Raw genomic sequence first — 14652 nt, forward strand, 5'->3', positions numbered from 1 at the left:
CACTAAATAAACAGAAAATAAACATTTGTGTTTTGTTAAACATAGAATATCTCTGGAAGAATACACAGGAAAACAGTAACCTACCTTTATTATGGTAATTGAGGCATTAAGAAAAATGTATTAAGACATACATTTTGTTTTCCTTCAAATATTGTATTATGTACCAAGATTACTATTTCAAAAGATTTAATATTGTTCATTTTTTTAAGTGACTTTTTTTCCAGTGGCTGCTTCTAGTTTTTGGAAAGGCTAGCCACTTTTAAGAATTAGACATAATGTCACAGATAGTCAGATTGTGATCTCCTTTGGTCTGGGACAGAGAAAAGAAGTGGAAAAGGATCAAAAGTTGGCTATAAATAAAAGTCCTGATGGGTTGGAAGCTGTCATAAGTTTAGAGAAGAAACCAGTGTTTGAGGAGGCCGGACGTGGGTTCAGCTGCCTAGTTACATGCTAGGTACCTGAAATCCACCTCTTTTATAAATCTAAAGTACTAGAGCCTATCTGCTCAGTGGAACAAGTGTCAGTATTTGGGTGGGTAGTTAGGGCAAAGCAGTTAGTCTGGCAAAAGGCTTACTGATACATTTCTAAAATATTTTATGAATTATGGTATTTTTATTGGACAGTTTGCACTTATACAATGTCAAAACAGTATGTAAATAAAAGAAATACAGTTAGCCTTCCATGTCTGTGGGTTCCATATCCATGGATTCAACCAACCACAGATTGAAAATATTTGAAAAAAAAAAAACCCACAACGTTCCAAAAAGCAAAACCTAAATTTGCTGCATGTCAAGTACTCTGTTGAATCTCCATGAAGTAATATGTAGGCATTTTATTGGGTATTATGAGTAGTTTAGAGACGCTTTAGATTGTACCTTAGTTATATGATAATATTAAGGCATTTTATACAAGGGACTTGAGAATCTGTGAATTTTGGTGTCTATGAGGTTTCTGGAACAAGTTCCCCATTCTCCCACGGCTACCAAAGGACAAATGTATATAGGAAAAGTTTTGTTTTGTTTTCCTGAGGGGGGGAGAATATATCAAATCAATAGAAAAAATATTAAATTAAAATATTTTTGAAAAGATATCCACAATGAAATATGAGCAAAATTATATTTAATTCAAATATATTGAAAATAAAAAGACTAAGTTATTCATTAGTATCTTAAGATTTCCAATATATTTACTAAAACCTAAAAAGTAACTGTGTTGGAAAATTAAATTGTTTCATTATATGCATATTTATTCATTTTGTTTTGTCTTATCTTTTATTTTCACAAAGTTCTTCCAAGCCTTGGTGTCCACTATGTCATTAAATAGCAGGGGCTGTGATTAATAGACATGAGAAATGCCACCTGGGCAGGGATTTGATAATAATTTTTTAAAATGTGAGGTTAGGTTAAACACTATAAAAATGCAGTGTTTGACCTTAAACATTTCTAAGAATAATTATTAAGTGTAGACACTTTCTGTGATAAATATAATATACTCTATTCCTATTAGTTTCGTGGAATACCATAGTGGCTCTGAATATATAAATGTTCTCCATCTGAAATGTTTTCTTACAATCATTTAAAACTTTTTTACATTCATCTATGTAACTCTAATTTACAATTATGTATATATATTTTATATATATAAAATAAAAAAATATATATTATACTTTAAGTACTGGGATACATGTGCAGAATGTGTAGGTTTGTTACATAGGTATACATGTGCCATGGTGGTTTGCTGCAGCCATCAACCCATCATCTGCATTAGGTGTTTCTCCTAATGCTATCCCTCCCCTAGCCCCACACCCACTGACAGGCCCCCATGTGTGATGTTCTCATCCCTGTGTCCATGTGTTCTCATTGTTCACCTCCCATTTATGAGTGAGAACATGTGGTGTTTGGCTTTCTGTTCCTGTGTTAGTTTGCTGAGAATGATGGATTCCAGCTTTATCTATGTCCCTGCAAACAATATGAACTAACTCTTTTTTATGGCTGCATAGTATTCCATGGTGTATATGTGCCACATTTTCTTTATCCCAGTCTATCATTGATGGGCATTTGGGTTGGTTCAAAGTCTTTGCTATTGTGAATAGTGCTGCAATAAACATACATGTGTATGTGTCTTTATAGTAGAATGATTTATAGTCCTCTGGGTGTATACCCAGTAATGAGATTGCTACGTCAAATGGTATTTCTGGTTCTAGATCCTACAGAATGGGAGAAAATTTTTGCCATCTATCCATCTGACAAAGGGCTAATATCCAGAATCTACAGGAAATTAAACAAATTTATAAGAAAAAAACAAACAACCCCATCAAAAAGTGGGTGAAGGACATGAACAGACACTTCTCAAAAGAAGACATTTATGCGGCCAACAAACATATGAAAAAAAGCTCATTATCACTGGTCATTAGAAAAACGCAAATCAAAACCACAATGAGATACCATCTCATGCCAGTTAGAATGGTGATCATTAAAAAAATCAGGGAACAACAGATGCTGGAGAGGATGTCGAGAAATAAGAATACTTTTACACTGTTGGTGGGAGTATAAATTAGTTCAACCATTGTGGAAGACAGTGTGGAGATTACAAGTATATTTTACATGACAAATATGTGCCTGGCTCTCTGCTAAGGCATATAAATGTGCAAGATACTGTTTTTGATGAAAGAGTTTCATACTCTAGTGGTGGAATTAGGCATGATATAAAGCAGTATTATGGGCTGGGCATGGTGTCTCACGCCTGTAATCCCAGCACTTTGGGAGGCCGAGGCGAGTGGATCACTGAGGTCAGGAGTTCGAGACCAGCCTGGCCAACATGGTGAAACCCTGTCTCTACTAAAAATATGAAAATTAGCCAGGTGTGGTGGCACGCTCCTGTAATCCCAGCTACTGGGGAGATTGAAGCAAGAGAATTGCTTGAACACTGGAGGCAGAGGTTGTAGTGAGCTGAGATCACGCCACTGCACTCCAGCCTGGGGAACAGAGAAAACTCCATCTCAAAAAAACAAAACAAAACAAAAAAATCCCTGCAGTATTATGAAGTCTTTCTTCTTGATAATGCATGCAAAAATTTTGTGCCATGGTTACTTAGAGATTGAAAAAGACATAATTGGGAGTCCTGGTTACTTGTATTTATATAGAATGTTAATATTAGTATCATATCAAGAGACAATTTTAAGAAAAAGTTTCTTGCCTGATTAGCTGAAAAAGTCACAGTTATGAAACATGTGTGTTTTGAAATCACCATTTTTGCATAATGATTTGACAGCACTTTTTTATTACATATTCCATACAGTTATAACAGACAGAAACATTGCTTTACAAAGGAGAAGAATAAAAACTGCAAGCACCATCTTCAATTAAACTGAAGATAACCAAAACCCATGAAGTGCAAATAAGTGCCAGGGCTACCAAAACAGAGGATCTAATTTCAACTTCATGGAAAGGCTGAAGGTTCTGAGGATTCTGTGAACACAAAAATCTTATTCCTTCACCATATCTGATTCATGACCAGAAAAGAAACTGCTGGAAATGAAATGAGAAGGAAAACAAAAGAGACAAAATATCAGTTTTCAGCTGCATTCCAGAGATGTTCAACGATACCCAAGATCGTTGAGCAATTCAATCCAAGTGTTTTCATTGTTGTACTTACCAAAAAGGGGATTAAATTCTGTTGATTTTCAGTATCCCTTTCCAGGGTCATTTATCTGATGATGCTTTAGCTCATAGCTAATTAATTTTCTTAGGCAGAGTAGGCTCATTTAAAACACTCCTTTTTAAAACAAATAAGCAAAAAAAAAAAAAAAAAAAAAAAAGCAAAAAACCCACCTCTTATATAAAAATCAAAAAGGAAAGGAGACTATTTTAAACAGAGATAATAGCCATTGCTATTATTAAAATAGTCTCCTTTCTTTTTTGATTGGACTTCTTGAACACTCAGTTACTAAGTGCTTCATCCCACTCCAGTCAGGTACTCAACCAAGTGCTCATGCAATCCTCACAGCAACCCAATAAGGTAAATGGTATCATTATTCCCATTTTTTAACATTACAGCAAAGTTTATGAAAGATTAAGTAACTTGATCAAGGTTACCCAGCACGGAAGGGATTGTATCCCAAGCTGTATGGCTCCAAAATCTGTGCTCTTAGTTATTTTCCTCTACTGCATCTGAGAAAACAAAAGAAGATGAATGATAATAAAGCTAAGGAAAGAAAACAATTGAACCATTACAAAAATGAGATACGCATTAAAAACATCATGAACTGGAAAAGATACCACTGAACATGAATCCAGTGCCATGGAGAACAATCTGGTGAAAGTCATACAAGGAAACAAATATGTTCTGCATATGAGTGTCAAACAAAGGAAATCCAGAATATGCACAGAGTGCCTTATTGAAAACACTAACAGTTAAAGAAAACATACGTCTATTAAAGATATAAAAAAGACAACTTTACCTAAATAAAACCACAAATATGCATAGTGGTAACAAATACCATGTTTTAAGAAAGATTCATGCCGGATGGTATACACAGAGATATATTCTGGTTGAGTTTATTGATCTTGTTTCTGCTCTTTACTCCTTTTTAAAAATGTGTTTTCCCAATGCAAATCAATTTTATAACATGAAAATCTACTAAGAATCAAAGCATAGATACACAGATACAAAGTATAATCCAGAAGAGATACACAATGCCTACATATGAAGCAAAAGGAAGTGTTCATTCCCACACATAGTGGCTTGATACCTATTGGTTTTAGTTTTCTTCAATGAAGTTTCTAAAGATGGCAAAAATTGTCTTTGGTTATTAATACTACACGGGCCATATTGGATACTAGAATATTGAAGCAACAGTATGTGATGGTTTGAATCAAAAACTTCATGAAATGTCTATTTCTGAAAGTTATCTGTGCATTGTAGAAGTTGTAAAAGATTTACCTTATAGATCAAGCCCACTTTAGGATTAAGAATGGATTCTAACTACAACTATAACTTATAAACAAGGAGTTTCAAAATGTGTCTATTCTGATATATAAAGTTAAACAAAAAGTACTTACAGAAACAGTATGAGAGAGAGAGAGACAGTAAATTTAATGCAGTTTAACATCTTTGCTTCCCAAATACATGGTTTAAATTATATTTGACTCTTTCAAATGCCTGTCTCTTAATTTCAAGTTTTGTCAAATATGCCTTCAAAACAAATATTTTTAAAGTTGTTAAATTTATTGAACATATGCAAACATAAAAATATTTTAAAATTTAGTTGAAGTCAACTTGGGATGAGAAATACCCTTTTACTTTATCTCTGTCTAAGCAAGACATACCAATTACGCTTGGATTTGGGATGCATTGCAGTCAATGATGGCACTGGCACATATCAATTACTACACAGAAAGTCGAATGAAAAGCCTAATCCAAAGCCCAGAGGAAAAAAAAATTCAGTGAGGATGTAACAATGTAAAACGTTTTTTAGACATCAGCAGAAAATTAGTATTTTCAAATAATATGGAAGATTTACAGTAACTAGCTGGAGATTCTTCCAATGTACAAAAGAGACCATGCGAGCTTTATATATTACAGAATTGTTTTATGGCTGTATAGATTTGATGAACCAAAAAGGAAACTGAATCTCTATTCCATACCTTACCCTTTTTTCTCTACATCAGGGTAAAATCCTCTTATTTTCAAGGTAGAATTCTACTTCTTCATATTTCTTAAGCCACCTTTAATGAACTCATGTCTTTATTTGTGGATGTCTCTCTTCAGTCCTGTACATGAAACTCTAGAAGATTAAATATTTGCATGTGCCATCTAGTCAAATCTTTCAGATACTCTTAAAACCAGTCAAACTTGAAGTTCTCAACATTTTCTGCATCAATAATATTAGTGGTATTAGTAGGTTCAGAAAAGGCTTATTTTTTTCCTTGCCATACTGGACTTCTAGATGCCTTTTGGATTGAATTTTACAAGATGAGAACAGAAAGTAGAGATAGTTCTTGTCCTGAGTTTCTTAACAGCACAGATGTAGAGTTAGAAGAGTAGCAAGCCAAACCACGAGGGGACTAGCTGTAGACTTTGGGTCACCAGCACCTCTTTTGGTGGTCTTTGGCTTTGAGGCTATTGTGATGACCACTGTTGGAGCTGGTGTGTCAGTTACTGGATTCTGTGACCCCTGTGGGTAGGAGCAGTGTCAGAAGCAGCACCCTGAGCCTGAAGGAGGGTCCACCACAATAGCAACAGTAGCTATGAATGTGGTGCAGCTCTCTCCCTGCTTTCTGGGCCTCTCCCTACCTTCCACTCCCATTATAGAGCCCTCCTCCCACCCCGGTGAAGCTGCCACCATCAGGGGACTTCCTACCTGAAGACCTATGGGTACTCTGAACCATGGCACTGGGAAGCAGTGAAAATATTAAACTTTTAAATGTGAAGAAAGTATTCACCAAGCATTCATGTAGAAAAATATGTAAGCTATGAAAATAACTAATGAAGAGAAAAATCAAGTTTGGCTTAGATGTCTCAAGAGCAGTGTCAATTCCAATTCATAGTAATGTAACGGCATCTGAATGCTAAGTGACACAAAGAGTAAATCAAATGTTGTACACAGGAAACTTCCATTCATACATAAATGCAGAAGAAAGACATTTACAAACAATGCAAGAGCTCAGGGAATACAGTGCTCTTAGAGTCTATGGAAAGGTGTGGCTTGAAGATGAGATACTATGAACTAATAGTCAATAAAATAAGGCATTCAGGAATAGAGAAACATGTGAGGAAATAGCTGCTGGTGAGCAATAAATCCATTTACATGTGAAAAGATACTATAATAATAATAATTATGATATACAAAAGAAAAGTTATAAATCAGGAAAATGCAAGATAATGTTATATATTTGCAAAAAAAGCAAAACATGGAAATAAGTGAGGGAGAGAAGGTGGGAGGAAGTATCAGTGTTCAAAGTAATTAAATTATATAATAATGTGATGAAAATTTTTAAAAGAACTAAAAAAACCTGTATATTTACAGATGGCAAAACACATACATATATGTACCAAAAACAAAACAAAGAAAACCCAGATTGTATAGCCAAAGGAAATAGATTTCTTCACCGGCATTTTCTTTACATAAAAATGTGTGACTGTATTTTGAATTTAAATACATAGCACAAGCAATGGTTTAATAAATATATTAGACTTTATATGGTATCTTAGGAAACACTGTTCTCAAATACTGTGTGAGATTTTTTTCTCCCGACATTGATAACTTCCTTTTGCTCACATTTTGACAAGTTTCTATAGCTTTCTAGCCATTTTAAGATATTGATTTAGGCAATTTAAATCAATCTTTAATTTCACATTGCATTCAATGTTTTTCTACTCTCCCTAGACAAGAGACAAAACAACAGAAAGGAAATAATTTGTTTCCATCCTGTTTGCTCTACATTCTTCATCCCTTGCTTCTGCAAATCAACTCCAGGGATAAAAATGGAAGGGACAAAGCTTCCACAGGTAAAGGCTTTTTATTTAGTCAGTGCTGTTAGTCCTTTTATCTTGTATTTGAATTCTTTCTTTTACGAGAGATATAAAAGTGTAAGATCTTTAATGATGGTACCTTAATAGGTTCTTTGGAGGACCCCAGCACCACAACATTTCCAAACTTCACCATTCTCTGAGTGTTACCTCTTCTGTTTGACTTTTTGGGAGGTCTTTCTTCAGGCTTGCATCTGCTGTTGAATGCCTAATATCTACTCTTCTCAGCATTTAGGATTGCAACATGACATCCATTTGAAAATATACCCTTGTCCCACCAAACTCAGGAAGGAGACTTGGTACCACTATTGCCTTCTATGAATTTGCATTTTTATTGAAAATTGCTCTCTTCACCCTCCTACCTTCAGATTTTTTCAGGTGGAGATAAGCCACTCTCTCTCTCCAGACTGAAAGCTGAAGTCTCTGGTACTCCGCTTCCTTGGCAGTGTGAGCCTGGCCTACTAATTTTTGAGCTTCAGTAAGAATTCCACCTGAGATTCAGATGCCTGTTGTAAGGGCAAATACAAATTTAAAGTAAATTTTTCAACCTTTGGGGGAAAAAAAGGCAAGACTTTCCCTCCTACATTTTCTTAGAGCATTTACATTAGAAAATACGTAATTGTAAGGTATTTTTTTTTTGTCTTTTGTAAATGTACGTAAAACCTTTTAAAAGCTAAATAATCCACTTGCCAGCTTTATGATCACAACATCTTTCTTAAGTAACTGGTAATCATCTCTTTGAAATGTAAGCATCAGGGAAGATAGTGCCCTTATTTTCCAGTTTATATGGAAAGTTAGGAGCCTAATTTGTCAGAGTACTCTGTTCCAAGGTGCAGAATTACCTCCTATCATAAAGATTGTCTTTGCAGTCTCTTAGTGGATTGCATGGAATGCATACCACATTCTGGTTTAATGCATATTCTATGATAAAACTGTTTTCTTTTGCTTCTACCTTTGTGAAGAGGTTTTCTGAATCCAGAGAAAGCTTTTTGACACCTTATAATTGTATATAATTATGGGATACACAGTGATTTTACTATATAGGTAGATAGTGCTGAATGAAATCAAGCTACTTATCATTCCTATCACCTTAAATAGTTATCATTTATTCCTCCTTTCTAACTCTAACTTTGTAGCTTTGAACAACATCTTTCCATTCCCACCATCCCTTAGCCTATGGTAACCACCGTTCTACTTTCTGCTTCTATGAGGTTCATTGTTTTGGATTCCACATGTAAGTGAGCACACGCATTATGTGTCTTTCTGTTTCTGGCCTATTTCATTTAGCATTATGTCCTCTAGGTTTATCTGTGTTGAAGCAAAGAAGCTGAATAGTATTCCAGTGTGTGTACACTAAGTCTGCACTTAAGTCATCAACAGGTTCTTGGAAACTGCAACTTTAAAGGAAATGATATGACAAAACCAGTTTTACCATAGTTTAATTGATATAAATGAGATAAGTTTTTACAGCATATTTCTAGTCACAAAAACATCACCAAACTCAAAAAGACTCAAAAACATTTCTAATGTTAAACATTGAAATAAGTGTGAGTTATACGTACATTTAAGAAAGATGGATAAAAACAAGTAAGATAATTATTTACCCAGTCTTTGGTGAATCAGTGAGTGATGATGGTTGTAGTGGTGGTGAATTAAATTAAGGAATAAATGTTTGCAAAGCAAAAGTTGTGAGGAGCATCTCCTACTACTATGCAGTTCAAAACGAAGCAAAAACAAATATGGTGTGCGTACTGAACACTTTCATACACATCATTTATTGTTGTGCATTATTATTGTACATGATTATTATACATTTTACAAATTTTTATTTTACAATAATTTGTTTCATTCAGTCAGCCATTCATTTTCTAACTAAGTTATTCCAGTTCTGGGTCATGGATGGCCAAAGCATATCCCCAGAGCTCAGGGCACAAGGCAGGAACTAACCCCAGACAGGACACTTTTCTATCACAGGGCCCAGTGTCTGTCTCTGTCTCTCTCTCTTTCTGTCTCTCTCTCTCTCTCTCTCTCACACACACACACACTCACTCTTACTCAGACTGAACCTAACATGCACATCTTTGAGAAGTGAAAGAAAACCAGAATACCTGGAGAAAACCCACACAGACATGACGAGAACACGCAAATTTCACACAGATGGCCCTGACTCTCATTAACTGATTTTTGACAAGAATGCCAAGACCATTCAAAGGAAAAAGGACAGTCTTTTTAAAAAATGGTATTGAAAAAAACTATATCCACATCCAAAAGAATGTAGACAGACCTTACTGAACTATTATCTAGCATTAAATCCAGGTCTGGACTGAATATATTTCCTGTCTCCCCTCTCACATGTCCCTTTTTTGTTCCCGTGTAGAGGATTAATTTCAGAAGTCACTTTAGCATTTTCCCTTAGGGAACAGGCAATTGCTGAATTCATTTACAATACCTGTATGACCTTAAACTTCCTATTCATTTCTTTGATTTGAGTTTCTTTTGACTTGTAAGCATGTGGGTAAGACACATGCTCAAAATTTTCTTTGTGGCTTAAATTGAAGGTGGATTTGGGAGACAACCAATCTAGAAATGCCTAGCAAGGCATAAAATTAATCGTTTAAAGCTAGGTTATCTTACATATTCTGAAGTACCCTCAAAATTCAGGTGTCTTAAAGTTTAAAAGAAGAAAAACATGTTTTGCTTCTAATATATGAAAAGTTATATATGGTATAGTCTATTCCCTGTAGTTGAAACAGGAAAAGGTTGTTATTGTGTAATAGATTTATGGTCAAACACCAGTCATTTGCATTCTGAAGCTGCTTCAGCCTGCTAAGTCCTACCCTTTAGCTGATGCCTGTCTAGATGGCATTCACTTACCAAGCCTCTTGTGGTTGGCTTTTGTGAGGCCACACTTGTGTTTCAAAGTTGATTGAGCCACCCTCAGCCCCATTTATACAACCCTCACGCTTATGCCTTTGTTAAAACTTACGAGTCCCCTGTGATTGTTGGGGCCCATAGTCATTTTTTTGAGGTCTGGCACATTCAGCCAACACACTAGAAAACTGTTGATGAAACATAGAAATAGCCACTCACCTAGGGATAAAACAGTAAGCTGCTGTGACCTGCAAAGATAAAATATTAAGAAACTTAATGCTTCATATCTCTTGCCCCGGCCCATGCATGAAAACCAAATTGTAACAACTTTATATTTATACAATTGTAAAAATCAGATTTATGGCTCAAAATAGGCATCTAAAAATCGATAAAAAATATCCTGCATATTGCCAGGTGTGGTGGCACACACCTGTAATCCCAGCACTTCGGCAGGCGGATCACTTGAGGTTAGGAGTTCAAGACCAGCTTGGCCAACATGGTGAAATCTCGTCCCTACTAAAAATACAAAAATCAGCCAGGCATGGTGATGGGTGCCTGTAATCCCAGCTACCTGGGAGGCTGAGGCAGGAGAATCGCTTGAACCCAGGAGGCAGAGGTTACAGTGAGCTGAGATCACACCACTGCACTCCAGCCTGGGTGACAGTGAGACTCTGCCCCCCCAAAAAAAAAAAAAAAATCTGAATATATAAAAAGCTCCGAGCCGCACACATGCATCCTAATTCCAACAAGATTCTCTCTGTAATGTACACTTTACAGTTGTTCTTGTAAACGAAAAGGCCTTTTCCAATCTCCTCTTATTCTTCCACAAACAACCTACACTCCTTTATGAACAATCTGTCATTTGTAAAATAATGTCTGTGTCTTTTTATTTTTAATATTCCATAAAGTATACCATTGTCAATTAAATAATTTAGATGATGACATCAATTCACAATGCTTCTTAGCATAATATTCTAAATCAATATTGGGATATCAAATTGCCTATATATATTTTTGCATATATATAAGTGCCTATATATATATGTATGTATTTAAAATGTTTGCCTTTGCAAGTGTCTTCTTGTTTTTAATATTCTATAAAGCATAGCACTAAAGTATAAATACATACAAATTTATAATTGTTATATATATACATACACAAATATATCTACTATATATAATACATATATATGTATATATACATATATAAAATCAGATAGGAAGAAGCAGCTCCTTGTCAAAAAGTCATCAAACCTCATATATAAAAGAAAACATACCTCATTTATTTTAGCTGGTAGGGTGAATTATTCTATCTTGAGAAAAATTCTCACTGATTTAAGTACAAATTTGTTGTTAAAAAATAAACAGAAATAGAGTGAATATCTTAAATGTAATTATCCCTTATTACCATTTATTCTGATTCCATTGCATATTGTCTCCATATAAAATTCATATATCTTTCAATATTATAATTTAATATTACTCTAATATTATTTCAGCAATGTTTTAGAAAAACTTTAATACGTTATTTTCAGAGTATATGGTCCATCTGTACCTGGAGTAGTTTTAGTTTTCTTATGACAGCTGTGAATTCTACAGAGCTACCCTTCTTTCAGCCCCAGGCCCAATCTAGGGCTCCCAGGTAATTCCAAATCCCCCTGCTCCTTGATCAGATTTTTCTGTGTTTGGGTACATATAAATGGGGTGGAGAATAACAAAATAAAATCACACTGAGGGAAGACATGATAGGAGGATGTGATGTCTTTTCTGTTTCTTTTCTGGATCATGTTTCTCCAAAATGTCAATTTCCCTTCAAACTGCTTGGAAGTAATTTCTCCTACCTTGCAAACTATTAGCTAGGTACATCATCTTTTTATATTTTAAAACCTGCTCCAAATATGTCACTTCCATTATTAACAAAGACACCTTTTTTCCCTATCTTCAAACTAGTAAAATGACAAAAAAGTAAATAAACTTTTAACTAAGAGGTTTTTATAAAATTTTGCTAAAAAATCTGCCTGTTATGAACAAGAGAAAGGAAGAGGAATATTGTTATATAGAATGAAAAAGATGATTTGAGACATTGAGCAGTGTCTGTGCTAGACAACTGTCTGGCTGGAGCCCTCCAGAGGGAAATTAAGAAGCACAAGCAGTACAAGAGGTAAGAATTGATTTTTCTTTTGCCTTGAAGTGTAAATAATGACACACTTCTTAATTTTCTTACATTTATTTGGTATAAGCACTAATGTACCCAGATTGGTTGAAAGTCTACTCTCCATCATTTTTTGGATCTCAGAGTAGAAGGTGGACAGGGTGAGTTACTAGCAATCCTAGAAAGAAGTCTCCTGGAGGCCAGGCGCGGTGGCTCACGCCTGTAATCCCAGCACTTTGGGAGGCCGAGGCCGGCGGATCTTGAGGTCAAGAGATTGAGACCATTCTGGCCAAAATGGTGAAACCCCGTCTCTACTAAAAGTACAAAAATTAGCTGGGCGTGGTGGTGCTCAGCTGTAGTCCCAGATACTTGGGAGGCTGAGGCAGGAGAATTGCTTGAACCTGGGAGGTGGAGGTTGCAGTGAGCCGACATCGCACCACTGCACTCCAGCCTGGCGACAGAGCGAGACTCCGTCTCAAAAAAAAAAAAAAAAAAAAAAAGGAAAAAGAAGTCCCCTGGAATTCCAGCGGTTGAGTAAGAGTTTGTGATTAGTGCTACCCTGCCCCTTGCCAATGTGGTCATGAAGCCTCCTGGTTCAGTCCTCTATCAAGGGAAGCAAGGCCTTTCCATGGGAAGTGTCTCTGTGCCGACTCCAGTCCATCTACGCTAAATTTAAGCACGAGGGTGATTCCTAACCATGTTTTTTTTTTTTCCTGATACTCATATAGGAAAAACAAATCTACTATAAACATGTACACAGTGTAACTTTCTAATAGATTATATTAAGTCCTCAGTAAGTTAATGAAGTAACAGCCTTTTTTTTTCCAAAAATTGAGACTAAGACTCATACTGCTGGCAGGAATCCGAGTTACCCCGAGTTACCGGTGGTGTGTCTGTTTGGGTCTGCAGCAATTTCATTTCTTGCCTCCTGAGAAGAAAGAATTTGACTGAGGGGCATAAGGCAGAAGGACAGACAGAGGTGAGTTTCAGAACAGGAGTGAAAGTTTATTAAAAAGCTTTAGAACAGCAAGGAAAGGAAAGGAAAGAAGGAAAGTACAACTTGGAAGAGGGCCAAGCGGATGACTTGAGAAACCAAGTGTGCAGCCTGACAGCTCGACTTGGGGTTTTAGACATTGACCTACTTCCGGGATCTTGCATTACTTCTCCCCACTCCTAAGATTTTACTGAGACGCTGCTGATCAGTTTCAGGTGTTTTCTGTTTAGGAGACTGCCTCGCCCTGGCGCCAGCTGAGACCAATTATGACCTTAGAGAAACCGTTAACAACCTCCTGAGCATCACCTGATGGTCGCCCAACACTCCTGGTGTGTGTGTGTCGAGGGAGCTCTCTCCTGCCCTGCTTATACTTGACTAGCTACCCTCTGTAAAAAACCTACCTTGGGGACCAAAAGATTATATGTAATGATTCCAAGTATATTTAATTTTCTGAGATGTGGGAAGCCGTAGTTGGCAAGACATTATTGTGCTTGTTTATTTACTTGTCTATTTTTTATATACCCATTATTATTATCAATATATTTGTTAGGCTTTTCCCCCCAACTCTTTACTTCATACAATGCCTCTCTGGACAAAAGAAAGAATTCCGCTGGTTTGTTTCTTTTGGCAATCTACATGTCTCTGCTTTTTTCTATAATGGTAAGTGAATTAAAAGTTTTTACTTTTCCAAATGTACCTAAATATTATTTAGATATATTTTAAAAACTGAAATATAATTGGTTTTTCTATAACATTGAATAACAATAAAATTACTGAAAAGTATTACTCTTTATGTATGTGCATAAAAAGATATATTGGCCTTTGATTGTATCACTAGAAATCTATTTCCTCTGAAACAATATATTTTCTTTTATGTCATGAGTTACTTTCTATAATAATTCACTGGGGTTGTTGTTTGTAGTATAATTGGTTATATATTATATTTTCAGAGGTTTACAGATTTCATGTTTGTCTAAATTGTACTAATAAAAAATGACGACTATAGACATTTAATTTTACTGTACCTTGAAGGCTAAACCTTCCTCATTAAGTAATGTATTTCTAAATGCAATCCCATATTGAGCAATTTCTATTATATATGTTC

The 14652-nt window shown here is 35.6% G+C and overlaps 1 long non-coding RNA gene across 2 annotated transcripts; it reads right to left on the reverse strand.

The window, feature by feature from the left end:
- Nucleotides 1-3259: 3259 nt before the first annotated feature.
- On the reverse strand, nucleotides 3260-13853 carry LOC109023199 (uncharacterized). Of its 2 annotated transcripts, none has more exons than XR_002002574.3 (5): nucleotides 13696-13853; nucleotides 10621-10649; nucleotides 7893-8036; nucleotides 4095-4169; nucleotides 3260-3524 (listed from the first exon to the last, which is right to left on the reverse strand). It is a non-coding gene; the product is annotated as an uncharacterized lncRNA (long non-coding RNA). The 2 variants fall into 2 exon arrangements; XR_008671392.2 differs by having other exon boundaries at nucleotides 3260-3527.
- Between the last annotated feature and the right edge of the window lie 799 nt (nucleotides 13854-14652).

Source organism: Gorilla gorilla, chromosome 15, assembly GCF_029281585.2.
Source record: "Gorilla gorilla gorilla isolate KB3781 chromosome 15, NHGRI_mGorGor1-v2.1_pri, whole genome shotgun sequence".
NCBI classification, from domain to species: Eukaryota; Metazoa; Chordata; class Mammalia; order Primates; family Hominidae; genus Gorilla; species Gorilla gorilla.